At 52.7% G+C, this 12462-nt stretch overlaps 1 protein-coding gene across 1 annotated transcript in view; it reads right to left on the bottom strand.

Annotated features, from left to right (window-relative positions):
- The window catches only part of ACAN (aggrecan), a 62534-nt gene extending 53241 nt beyond the window's left edge, over window positions 1-9293 (bottom strand). Inside the window, exon 1 of the mRNA XM_055326550.1 lies at window positions 9224-9293. The gene's annotated coding sequence lies outside the window, so the exon portion shown is untranslated. The remainder of the gene's footprint in view (window positions 1-9223) is intronic.
- Window positions 9294-12462: the final 3169 nt, after the last annotated feature.

The raw sequence follows: 12462 nt of genomic DNA on the forward strand, positions 1-12462 counted from the left end.
ACATGGGGACCCCTAAAATCACTGCCCCTCTCTCCTTACCTCTATGGCCCCTGTAGGGTGTCATAGACAACCCCTGCAGACTCTCGAGCGCAGTTTGAAAAGTACTGGGCTAAAGTCATTTGTCTGGTCAGCATATTTTTACTAAGCATTTTCTAGGTGTTGGAGATTGAAGAAGATCAAGACAGGGCATCTGTGTGATGGGCTCCTGTCCCATGCAACTTTTGATTTGGTGTGACCGGGGCAGGGGGCAGAAAACCAGCAAGGAAACCAACCAACCAGCACTTTTTAGACAGTGGCACACTACAAAGAAAGTTCAACGCAGGGCTGCTGGAACATGGGGGTGGGCATGTTTATCTTCTTTAAACTGGGTGATCATGAAAGGCCTCCTGGAAGAGGTGTTATTTGAACTGAATGACCAGAATGAGCCAATCTTGCAAAGCCAAATGAGAAGAGCCTCAGGCAGGAGAGACCAGGAAGGCAAAGGCCCTGAGGCAGGAATTAATTGGGAGATGCTGAAGGTGGTGGGTGAGGGGAAGGTGATGGGGATGCTCAAGGGGAAGAGGAAACAGGCTCCTGAGGGCCTGTGGGCCAAGGAAGAGAACTGGGCTGTATTCCAAGTATAAAAGGTCTTCTGAGAGCCTCTGTAATTCCCAGAGGCTTGAGAAGGGATGTGCAAATAACCTGACCTGATTGCTGCAAGCATAAGCATCTATGGGCCAGTCATCGACACCATACTTGCAGTAACTATGGAGGGAGCTGGAGTAGTTACAGTTTTCCAGCCACTGAACATTACAGGAGCCTTATTTGGCACATGTGAGTCTTGCTGACCCCTGAGGGTAGGCCCCTGGAGTCCCGAAGGCATTGAGATGGCAGCTGGAGCTCCTCGAGAGAAGAGTGGATGAGAGGGCCCAGGTGAGCAGAGGAAGCAGTGGGAGGTGAGGCTCTAAGCCCCTGCTAGGTCTTCCCTCAGCTAATAAAGCTGCTTCTACCTCCAACCCAGCCTTACAGCACTCTTCTCTCTCAGGGCTGGGTGTGGAGACAATCTATGCAATCAGGTTCCCCATACCAGGGGGATCCACTCTGCTATAACAGTAACAAAACAAGATCAGTGGAAGCCATTGCAGGTTGGGCTTAGGAAAGAAGAATCACAAAATGAGGCTGCTTTAAGGGGAAATAAATGGCCCACAGGAGGGTGAAGAAGCTCTCTGGTTGAACGGTGTGGGGCTGAGGTGGGGTCGGTACTCATGGATGCAGTGTTAGGACAGGGGACAGAGGTAAGCATGCAGACACAGCTCTTTCTTGCTCAGCTCCAGGGGCAGGGGTTCACTCCAGGGGCAAGGGCTATACATAGACATGTCCATGAGACTGGCACCCCCTGGAGTCACATGGCAAATTGAGCACACAGGGCTAGGCCTTTGGTCCAGGTGGGAGGGCTCCACCCCACTCACCTGTTTTTCAATCCTGGGAAACAATGGAACTAAAACGATCATCCTGCATGGCCTACCTTTAAAGAGAAGGTGGCAGGTATCAGGTGAACAAGAAGAAGGTGTCCAGCCTTGCTCTGAGGGTGAAGAAAGCTTGCTGGGTCAGTGACCGTGTTTGAGATTAGGGTTCTAAGCACTCCTCGTCCCCGGGCCCCTGCCTTGGGTCCTGTGCAGCTGCCTCATTCCTGCTGCAGGATCAGAGCTGGCTGACTGTATGGACCCTCAGTTCACTCTAGGAGAGAAGAGCTCCCTGGCCAAATTTGATGTAAGAAACTCAGGGAGATTTCCAATATCCATCAGCATATTGAGAATTCCTGCAGAGCAGGGGTGCTGTTTGAGCCATGGGGATGAGACCCCCTTTTACATATAATATCCATTGACCATCTCTGAAACAGATGTTCTAGGGAACCCATTTTTGGGAATCTTGGCCTAGCTTCATTCTCCAGGGACAAATATACCTGAATCCAGGGTCAAGGACAACTATGTTAAGGAAGCAGGGCCTATGTGTCAGGCAGGAGAGAGGAGTCAGAGAGGCAGACTGTGACCTTTCCATTCCCCTAAAGGACAAATTTGAGGCAGAGGCTGTCATTCTGCCTGCGGGGGGGGGGGGGGGGGCAGGTGACCCTTAGAGGAAGGGCTACAAGAAAGTAGTTTAGAGCCAAATGCACCCAGAGGAACTGTTTTGGGCTTTATACTAAGAGTTCAGAAACCAGACTGCATTGCAATCACCTGGGGTGATTCTGAAAAGCACAGATTCCTACCCTGTCCCCCAACCCCACGCAGAATCTCTGGGGAACATTAGGATTTAGGCATACTTTTTTTCCCCCAAAGCTACTCCAGTGCTTTTGATTCTAGGGACAGAGGCTACTTCTGATGACAGCATCCGAGTCTCTTTTAGAGCATCTTGTCAAGCTGAAAAACATCCACTACATTCCTGAGTCATCATAAAATCCAGGTGTTTCCCTAAGCCATCTGGATATGAGGTCAAAGTGAGAGTGGTTTTGGGGGGGGGCACCTAATGGGTGAAGGAAGGGATGGGAGGAAGGTCAGGCCAAGGTCCAGGTTTGGCTGGAGAAAATCCCTCCAATATGATCAAGGGTGGAGGCTGAGATAAGAAAGCCCAGGGGTTCTGAGGGACTTGGAAGGCTGGGCTCCCCTTTGCCCTGGATATTTCCCCTAACAAGACTTTCTTCCCCCAAGCATCTGGGCAACCATCAAGGACTCTGGAGGCACACAGTGAGAAGGTGGCCCAACGGTAGACAATGGGTAGTCTCAAGATGAAGTCTGTCTGCATTTGGGTTCTTATGGGATGGCACAGTGTTTCTGTGATAAGGCACCTCCTTTTACTGATTTGAATGTGACATGTGATGTGGAGGGAAGAGCTTCAGCAGCTCCTGACAGGAGCCCCTGAACTCTCTCTCTGAGACTCAGGCTCCTCATTTGCATAACTAAGGAGGCAGGTGATTTAGGTGTCCCCTGTGTCCCTTTCTGATTTAATGCTTTTTTTTTTTAAGATTTTATTTATTTGATGAGAGAGCACGTGAGCACAAGCAGGAGGGAACAGCAGAGGGAGAGGGAGAAGCAGGCTCCCCACTGAGCAGGAAGCAGGATGTGGAGCTTGATCCCAGGACCAAGGCAAACACTCAACCCACTGAGCTACCCAAGTGCCCCAATGCTTCATGACTGAAAAAATAGAGGCTCAGGGAAGCCTGGCAATTCCCAAATCCACCCCTTTGGCTAGTGACTTTCAGTTAGGCCTTAATATACTGTTAGGTTCAACTCCATGGAGTGGAGCAAAGGCCTTGTTGTACAGATGGGGCTCACCCACGCCTCCTGCTCCCACGGAGGTTCCCTCCTCCTGGCTGGCACAACTCAACTGCTAATAACTGCAGTACCCTCTAGAGGGTGCTGCTTTCAGCGCTGTAACCCGTGCCTGGCGCCCTACAGGAACTAGAGGACCAGGCTTCCGGAGGGCTGGGGATGGAGGCATGGCAAAGAGGAGGACCGCCCATTTGAACATTGCTGGTATTCTTCTCCTCAAGCACTGGAGGTAATTTATAGTGCAAAGGTCTGCTCATTCATTCATTCATTCAACCAGCCTGACTGTGTGTGCCAGGCACTGGATTAGGTGTAGCACACACCGTGAAGGCAGGCCTTAGGATGTCCATTTTACAGAGAAGAAAACCGAGGCTCAGAGAGGCAAAGCAATTTGCCCACATTATGCAGCCAGGCAGTGCGCAGTTCAAGTGGCTTCAAGCTCAGCGTTCTCCCACTGCCCATGCTATAGGATACACACATTGGCCTTCCCACTGGAGCAAACCCCACCCCTTGATTCTCACCCCTTGCTGGGAGTTGTGTGTGTGGGGAGGTGCTGATCCACATGCCACCCCCCCCCAACAGAATGCATTACTGTGGCAATTGTGCCCCCAATGGCAACCTTCTTTGGCCTCATGATCACACATCCATACTTGCTGATGCTATGATTTTTCAGAGTGGGATTTTGGAAAACCTCAAAAATTATAATAGCAGTTTGATATTTTGTTGCAGGTCTACTTTGTGCCAGGTCCTGTCTTCGCTTTATCTTGAACTCTCTCAGTCATCAGATGAGCCTCATTTCATGGATGTGAAAAGTGAGGCTCAGAGAGCTTAAGTGACTTGCCCAAGGGCACACAGCTGGGATTTTAACCTACATCCGGGGCTGCCAAAGTCCCCGTTCTTTCTGCTTTACCACTGGGGCCTGGCTCCTTGTTTTCTTTTGTTGTCTGCCCTTCATCACCTGCGTAACCCTCCCTTCTTGCCGCCCTCCTCCCCCTTCCCCCACCCGTTGGACTTCTGTTGCACACAGCTGGGCATGCTCTGGCCCCATAACTAAATGAAGGTCTGGAGCAGGACTTCTCAGTATTGGCACTACTGACATTTTGGGCTGGATAATTCTCTGCTGGTAGAAGGAAAGTGCTATCCTCTGCATTTTCAGATGTTCAGTAGCATCCCTGGTCTCCACCCACTGGATGCTAGTACTATCACCCCTCCCCTATGGCGACAACAAAGAAAGTCTCTCCACATAAGGTCAAATGTTCCCTGGGGAGCAAAATAGCCCCCAGTTGAGAGCCATTGCTTTATAGGAATATGGGGTTGGGGTCAAGTTGATTATAGCCTGTCTTCCTCAATAGACAATGAGCAGCTGGAGGGCCAGAAGAGTGAATGGTTTACCCACATCTAGTGCAGTGCCTGTAGCATGTAGCAAGTGGTGCTGCAGGGAGAATGAATGAATGCTTTCCATGGATATGGTATGTTTCAGGATGAGGGCCTGAAGGCCTGCGTTCCCATCCAGATCCTCACTAGTCTGCTCTGGGCCAGCCGGGGGCACACACCTACCCCCTCCTGGGCCTCTGTCCCCTTTGTGATCTCTTAGAAGATTATCACAGCCCCAAATGCCCTGGACACCTATGGAACTGCCATGCTCCACCTCAGAGGCCCAGAGTCCAGGGGCTGAGGAGGGGCTGTCTGCCAGGTTGGATGCTATACAACTGCCCGGTACTCAGTTCCTTCATTGGACCCTTGCCCCTTAAGCCAAATCAATCACAGAGAGAAGAGTAAGCCCTCCCACACCCAAAAGAGACCCAATGCAGGAGAGGTGGCTTCTTTTTTGGGTGTGTGTCTTAAAAGGGAAAACACATAACCTCAAAGGTAACCAAATATCCAAATCATGATGGCCAGCAGCGCACACCCCAAATCCACCTATTCATGAGTTTAACAAAAAGCTTCTTTAGGATACACTGTAAGGCCATTGAGAGGGAGAAAAGTCGCCTCTCACAAGCTCAGGCCAGCCCGCAGGCCCGCCCGCCTAGTGTGTGCCACCACGCACGCGCTGCGCAGCGCACACCACACACACACACACACGCACGAACACACACACACACACTCACACACACACACACATTCGGCTGCTTACAAGGAGGCTCTGAGTTTTTAAAAGTAAACTCTACGGTTTCCGTTCTTGCCCTGGATTCAACTTTTGAAAAAAGGAACTGTTTTCCCGTTTTCCCTACAAAGGCCCGCACGCCCTCCTCCCTCCATTCTGGTCCTCCGGCCTCACTCGGGCTCTCCCTCTCTAACCCTGCACCCGCCCAGCACCACCGCCCCTCTCAGCCACTCCTCCCCTGCAACAAGGACTCCGTTTCCAGCCACGCCCAGGGGCCCAGACCTCCTCTGTATCCTATCCGGTCCGGGGAAGGAGAGCAGCTAGGGGAGACGCCACAATCCCCTTTCCCTCCATTGAACAGAGAGCTTTCTTAAGGAAAGAAGGTAGCAGTGAAGCTCCCATCAAGGCCCACAGCATGGCCAAAAGGCCAGCCTGGTGATAGCAGGAGAGGATGGCTCCTGTTTGGAGATGTTCCCACCCATAGGGGCACCTGGGTGGTTCAGTGGGTTAGGCATCTGACTCTTGATTTCAGCTCAGGTCATGATCTTGGCTCTGTGCTCAGCACACCATCTGCTTGTCCCTCTCCTTCTGTGCCTCCCTCATTCATATTCTCTCTCTCTCTCTCTCTCTCTCTTTAAAAATAAGTAAATAAGTAAGTAAGTAAGTAATAAATAATAATAAATAAATAAAATATTTTTTAAAAAGGTTCACTGGCCCTGTCACTCCTCACACTCCACTTGTAAGCAGGCCTGTTCTCCACGCATTGCTTCCTGAGTCTGGGTTGTCTTCCTTGAACTTGCCTTTCACTCCCACCCCCAGCTTCTACTTCTTGCTGCCCCCACTCCCAAGATGTTCAAGGGTCCAGTCCAGGTGTTAGCACAGAGGCAGCAAGGATGCCCCAGGACCTGCCAGCTGGAGGCCCGGGGCAGGGATTTCTCAGAGACAGAAACATTACCAGGATCAGGGGCTTTCAAGCTTTTTTGACCATAGCCCGCAGTAAGAAATCATCAGTTAAACACCAAGTTTGTATGTATTGTGTACATACCTATGTATTATAATCACATATACACTTATCTAGGACTGCAAAATATATAACAGTAATAGAAGTTTTCAGAAACAATACTTACCTTTATCACATGGAAGGCACTATGAGATTTCTCTTTCCTATGTCATTACACTGCCCTAAATTGATTTTACCAGCTGCAGATGGACATGTTCTGTGCTAGATGTCCCTGCAGGAGCAGACACAGACTAAAAGTGAGACTCTGAGCAGGGGCCCGTGGGCCTCCCGTTGCTCCTCAGCCGAGGCCCTTCTCAGCCCAAGAAGAAGGGGCTTGCGAGAGACCAGGTTCTACAAGGCATCATGAAAAAAATCCACGTGAAAAGTTGGGACATGGCCTTTTACTATTACAGAACATTCTAAATGGGTACTCTCCTGAACCTACAGATTGTGACCCCAAGGGGACCTAGAAGCCGTTAGAGGAGAGGAATTAAGGTTTCTGGTGCCTACTGAGAGCCTGACAAGGACCTCTTCAATATCATGTAGCCAATTAACTGGCTGAGTTGGGATTCACACTCAGGTCTGCCCTACCTGGCAGGTTCCCACCTTAGCAGCTCCACCCCACCATCCAGGGAGTGAGGTCCCTTGGAGCTCCCACTCTGACTAGGGAGTTCGACAGTTTGTTCTCAACATGTGGGGATAGAAGGCGCCCCCATGGGCATGCAGGGGTGCAGGCTGCATGGGATGTGGGTGTGTGTGAGATGGGGAGCAGGGGCAAAGTATGTGCATAGCTGTAAGAAGGGGCCTGGAGTCAGGTGTGGCTCAGACAGCACACAGACTCCCTGCAAATAAGTAATACTACGTCTGTCATTTTACCTTCTTGGATTCTTTACTCCTATATTGACCAGAGGGCTTTCAAATAATAAAGAGAGAATCCCAACTTAAGTATAATTTTTATGGAAAATTCTAGGAAAAGAAAAATATTTACTTAATATTGAAATTAGTACTACTACTAATAAATGATATTGAACGGTTATTGAGTTCAATAACTGCCCAGTGGCAGGCACCATGCTAAGGGCTTTGCTTCATCGTTGCAGCTACTGTTTATCGAGAGGGCCAGCTATGGGCCTGCACTGAGCACAGACCTGGCACCTAGGTGGCGCTCAGTAGTTACTGGAGAATGAATGAAGGTACCAGGTGATGCGCTAGAAAGTGCACCTACATACATCTCATTTAAACCCAACTTGATATAACCTGAAAAGTTCCAGTATTTCTCTGAGAGAGTTTTTCTTCCTTTTGATAATTCATTGGAGGAGCGATCTCCCCTTCTGGGTTAGAGGCACCGCCTCCTTTGGGTTTTCTCCGCCATGGCCATGCGGTTTTCTCCCCAATTGCCTTTCCATTCCTGGGCAGTCTCTTCCAGGCTCAGTGCCTGACAGGCCAACACTCCTACACTGATCTTCAAAGCACCTCCTAAGCCGCCCTGCCCAGGGCCACAGGCGATCTGATCGTCCCTTCTCCTTGGCAACCCAGAGGCAAGGGAGGAACAAGGATTAGAGCCTAGACATCTGGATTCTTTAATCAAGATGAGCAACTGACTAGAGCCTCAGAAAACCCAGATTCTAGTTCTGCCCTTCCCCTAAGTCACATACGACCTTTAGAAAGTCATCATCACACCTTTCTGGGTTCACTTTCTTTCGAATGTGTTTCCCAAGATCCAGGGTTCCCCCAAACGGTCAGATACCCACCCACCCACCACAGTGTCCCGGACCTGAAACACCACACTAATCCATCCAGCTTCCTTCCTTTCCTCCTGGCAGTCACCCTGACAGAATTGGAATTTACGCACCAAACAAAATGCTGGCTGGGTCCTGGGCTCCTTAGTGGTGAAACCCTAGAGGAATCCTATCAGAACCCTGCTCACAATTGCAAGGAGTAGAATGATGGAAAAGTTTGGGTTGGATACTATCTTTCAACAGGAGACAAGCCCGCACCCCACAGTTGGGTCTGGCCTAGAATGCAGGTTAACACTGACAACCGTCCGCCCAACCCCAGGGTTAGAAAGGCTCCACCACCATTGGCTTCAACTGCAGAGGAACCCAGAGACGGAAAAACTGTCTCTGGTCATGTGTCCTCATTTAGTCTCCTCTTCCTTGAGAGATGCCCCTGCTTGGTGACACGGTCAGAGTTTGTCTCCCTTGCGGACAGCTCAGTGGCCCTGTCCCAGGTTCTGTCAATTCCCCCCAGCTCTTTGCCAGCCCTCTGGGGCGCCCTGTGGCTCCTGGAGTAGGCCAAGTGGCCAAGGCGGTGGGACCAATGGGTTCTTACAGCCGCTGCTTGGGCACCTGCCGTGCCCCTGACACACTGTTCCTCCCACTTCGTGCATCCCTCAGAGCCTCCTCCTTCCCACTGCCAGCACAGGCCACGGCTCAGAATCAGGAGGCAACTCCTCCAGCTCAGAAGTAGCCGCGGGGATCCGGACCCGCATTCCCACTCTAAAGCTGCTAGCCTGCCCACCCCGGCTCGTTCCTGACCCTAGGACTTGAAAACACGCGCGGGCGTTTGGTGTAAAAGCTCCCTTAATTCCGGGGGATCGGCAGACCGGAGCCCCTCCTCACGTGTCCCTTTGCCCCATTCGCGCTGCGTCTGCAACAGCCAGAAAGTTTGCTCAACTCCACGGGCCGGCGGGGGGCCCCCGGCACACGCCTCCCCCCACTGGGGACACGGAGCGGGGCAGCGGGGCGCGCCGCGGGCTGGTCCAGGCTCCCCGCCTCCCCCGCCGGGAGAGCCTCTCCCCGGAGGGAAGGAGACAGTTACCTTGAAGAGTTGGACTCCCTTCCGCAAGAACTTCAGGGCCACACTCCTGGCCAGGCGGCGGGGGCTCCTGGGGCCGGGGGGCGCGGGGGGCGCGGGGGCGCGGGGGGCGCGGGTGTCGCGGCGCTGCGGGGAGGCGCTCCTGCGCGCGCGCCGCGCACCCCTCTTGCGGCTGCCGGCGTGCTGTCCGCAGGTCCCCGCGCGGGCCGAGCGAAGGGCCGCTGCAAGGTGCCCGGAGCCCCTGGCACCCGCGTCAGATGCGCGGAGGGAGGCAGAGGGAGAGGGACCTTGAGCGGCGCGGCGCGCGTCCTCAGCTCTGCGAGCCCCCTCTGGAGCGGCGGGGAGGTAGGTGGGCGGGCGGGCGGGCGGGCATGGCGCGCGGTGACACATACATAGGGGCAGGCGGGGGAGGGGAGGCCGGCGCCGAGGGAAACCCCACCCCCGGAGACCCGAGGGGCGGCCGGGGGGGAGGGGCGGGGAGGGCGGAGGCGTCTGGAGAGCGCTGGACCCCGGCTCCGGACCGGCGCGCCGCGAGAGGAGCGCGCGGCCCGGGGCCCGCGGGAGGCAGCGGCGCGGGAAGGGCTGCAATGCGGTCGGCGGCTCCGCAGTCCGAGGGGCCCTGGAGGGCTGCGTCGCCCCAGCGCCGGCGCCCGCGCCCGCACCCGCACCCGCGCCCCCGCCCGCGCCCGCGCCCTCGCCCGCGCCCGCGGTGACCGGCCGCGGCTCCCCGGCGCCCGGCGCGGGGAGTGCAGCGGACGCCCCGCGGAAGCGACCGGGCAGGGCGCGCCCGCTGCTCGCGGGCCACGGTTTGGAAGGACCCTCGGGAGGAGCTGGCTCAAAGTTTTTGGGGATGGGGTGCGCCGGGATGGCAGGGCGCACGGAGGTTAGGGCGCAGCGGGGAGGCGCGCTGGGCGCTCGACCCTCAGGGCAAAAGGCTGAGGTTCTTCAAAGTCCCGGAGAGACCAAGGACGCCTCAAACCAAGCAGGCTTCTCCCGCACTTCTGTAGCTCCAGAGACCACCCTCCTTAATAATTTCGTTTCCAGTCAAAAGAATAAGAGAACCAACAGCGCTTAACACCTTCCGTGAGCTGGTTGCTTAACATGCATTAATATCTCACTTAATTTTCCCCAAAGCCCAGTGAGGTAAATATTAGGATTCCTCCATTCCCAAAGGATGTGAAAACGGAGGCTCAGAGAGTGATGGAGTTACCTACTCAAGGCGGGGTCTGAATTCAAACCCAAAGTCGTGCTCTCTCTGCTACACGAGCTGCTGACTAAGCTGCTCTCTCTGCTACACGAGTTTGGGAGCCACCCAGGCTGGTTGGTGGCCCTCGGGGTCCTTATGAAGGATGCTGGTGATGCTTGACCCTAAGATTTAGTGGCCTCGGTCAGTGTGGTGGAAGCCTCTTGACTCCCTCACTGGGCATGGATTGAATGAAGAAGAGCAAGAAGTGGGGTGTTTGTGGGCTGCCCATGACAGAGATAGTAGACTAAGCTTTTTCTTGATTAAAAGGCATGAAAGTGGCTCCGTTTCCCAGGGGTGACAACTCTGGAATGTGTGGGTTTTTTGCTGGCCATCCCTGCTAGGGGGCAGGACTGGCCCTGGCCCAGCACATTCCCTTGTCTGTTCTCTACACAGGCCAGTGAAGCCTGGGGAGGGTGTGGTTCCCACTCCACCCACTGGTCCCCAGGAGCCATGGTGAGGTGTTCCACTGATGGGCAGTTCTTAGCTCTACCCCCTTTTCTACCTGAATCTGTTGGTTTCTTCCCGTCAGGTCTCCAAGTTACAGAGCATCTTGGGCAGTGCTGACATGAGGGTGACTAGAACCTCTCAGGGGGGAGAACAGCATCTTGTCTTTCAAACGAAAAAGTGGGATGAAATCTTATTAGTTACTGACCCAAGACTGCCTCGATCAGGAGAAACGATTCTTCTAGAAAAAAAAAAAAATCCTTAAAATTCCAACAGGAGGAGTCATGGGTTCTCATGCCAATATTTGCCTGATGCTCTAGGTGAGAACAAACCACACCCTCATCTGTAAAACAGGGTCATATCTGACTTACATCCCAGAATGTGTAGGGTTAGTGAAGGACAATTCAATTCAAAGACAAATATTGATTAGATAATTTATCTTTGTAATGAAGTGAACAAATTCTTATCTAATTATCTAATTTTGTAATGAGGCTGAGAGACATACAATGGGCTCCTATTATATGCCAGACGTTGTTTGATACAGCAGCCTTGCAGGTGGATATTATTTCCATTTTGCACACTAAGAAACTGAGACTCACAGGCCACCCAGGTAGTGAATGAGTGCAGGTTAGCATAGGTCATTAGTGACTCCACACTGCTACCCCTTCGGGCTACGGCAAACACAGGATGATTGGAAAGTGCTTGGACAATTTAAAGACCACGTTCCAAAAATTAAAGGACGTAGTGTCAGAAAGCCATTGGTGGCATATGGATGTTCCCCTGTTTAATGCAGAGTGCTCTTCCTTGTGTAGTTATTTCTGATGCTGGTCATCTCTCCTCTGCTCAAATACTTAATGCCCTTTCCAGGCTGCCTGACCCTATCTGCTGCTATGGGCGACCTTTAACCTCTGGCTGCTCCAAGTATGGTCCACAGACTAGTGGTGTCAGCTGGGCACTTGTTCAAAATGCAAAAATCTCAAGCCTACTCCAGACCTTCTGCCTCAGAATCTGCATTTTAATGAGATCCCCACAGGAGTGTTTTATATGCCTTCTGAAGTTTTAAGAACCACTGTGCTGGCATCATTCAGCAGGTTTTACTCAGTCAACCACAAAACTGCAGAATAAGAGGATTTCAGAGCTGAGAAGGGCTCTAGGAGAACAATGAGGACCACATCCTCATTGTCTGGAACACAGGATCCTTGAACATGCTCATGGATTTGACTCCCTTCTGAGTCCATGTCCCATTTTCACATGGTTCTCAGATTTTGTAGAAGCACCTGCTGGTTCCCATCACTGTGGGTTCAACAGTGAACAAAACAGGCCCATTTCCACCTCCTGGCCTTGTCTGCCAGACCTCCTTCCACATGGCAGATCTTTTTGTGTTTGAAATCAGTGATTCCACTGCTCGTGCACTTCCTCTCTTCCCCTTTAGGACTGGGCATCACCAGTTCATTCTCTCCTTCCTCATCTCTCTCTAGCCGTGGATGCTACCCACTGCCACCAGTCTTCTTCCAGCAGGTTGGACTGCCCTTGTCTCATGTAGTGAGTGATT

The sequence above is a fragment of the Nyctereutes procyonoides genome, unplaced genomic scaffold, assembly GCF_905146905.1.
Source record: "Nyctereutes procyonoides isolate TBG_1078 unplaced genomic scaffold, NYPRO_anot_genome, whole genome shotgun sequence".
Taxonomy (NCBI): Eukaryota; Metazoa; Chordata; class Mammalia; order Carnivora; family Canidae; genus Nyctereutes; species Nyctereutes procyonoides.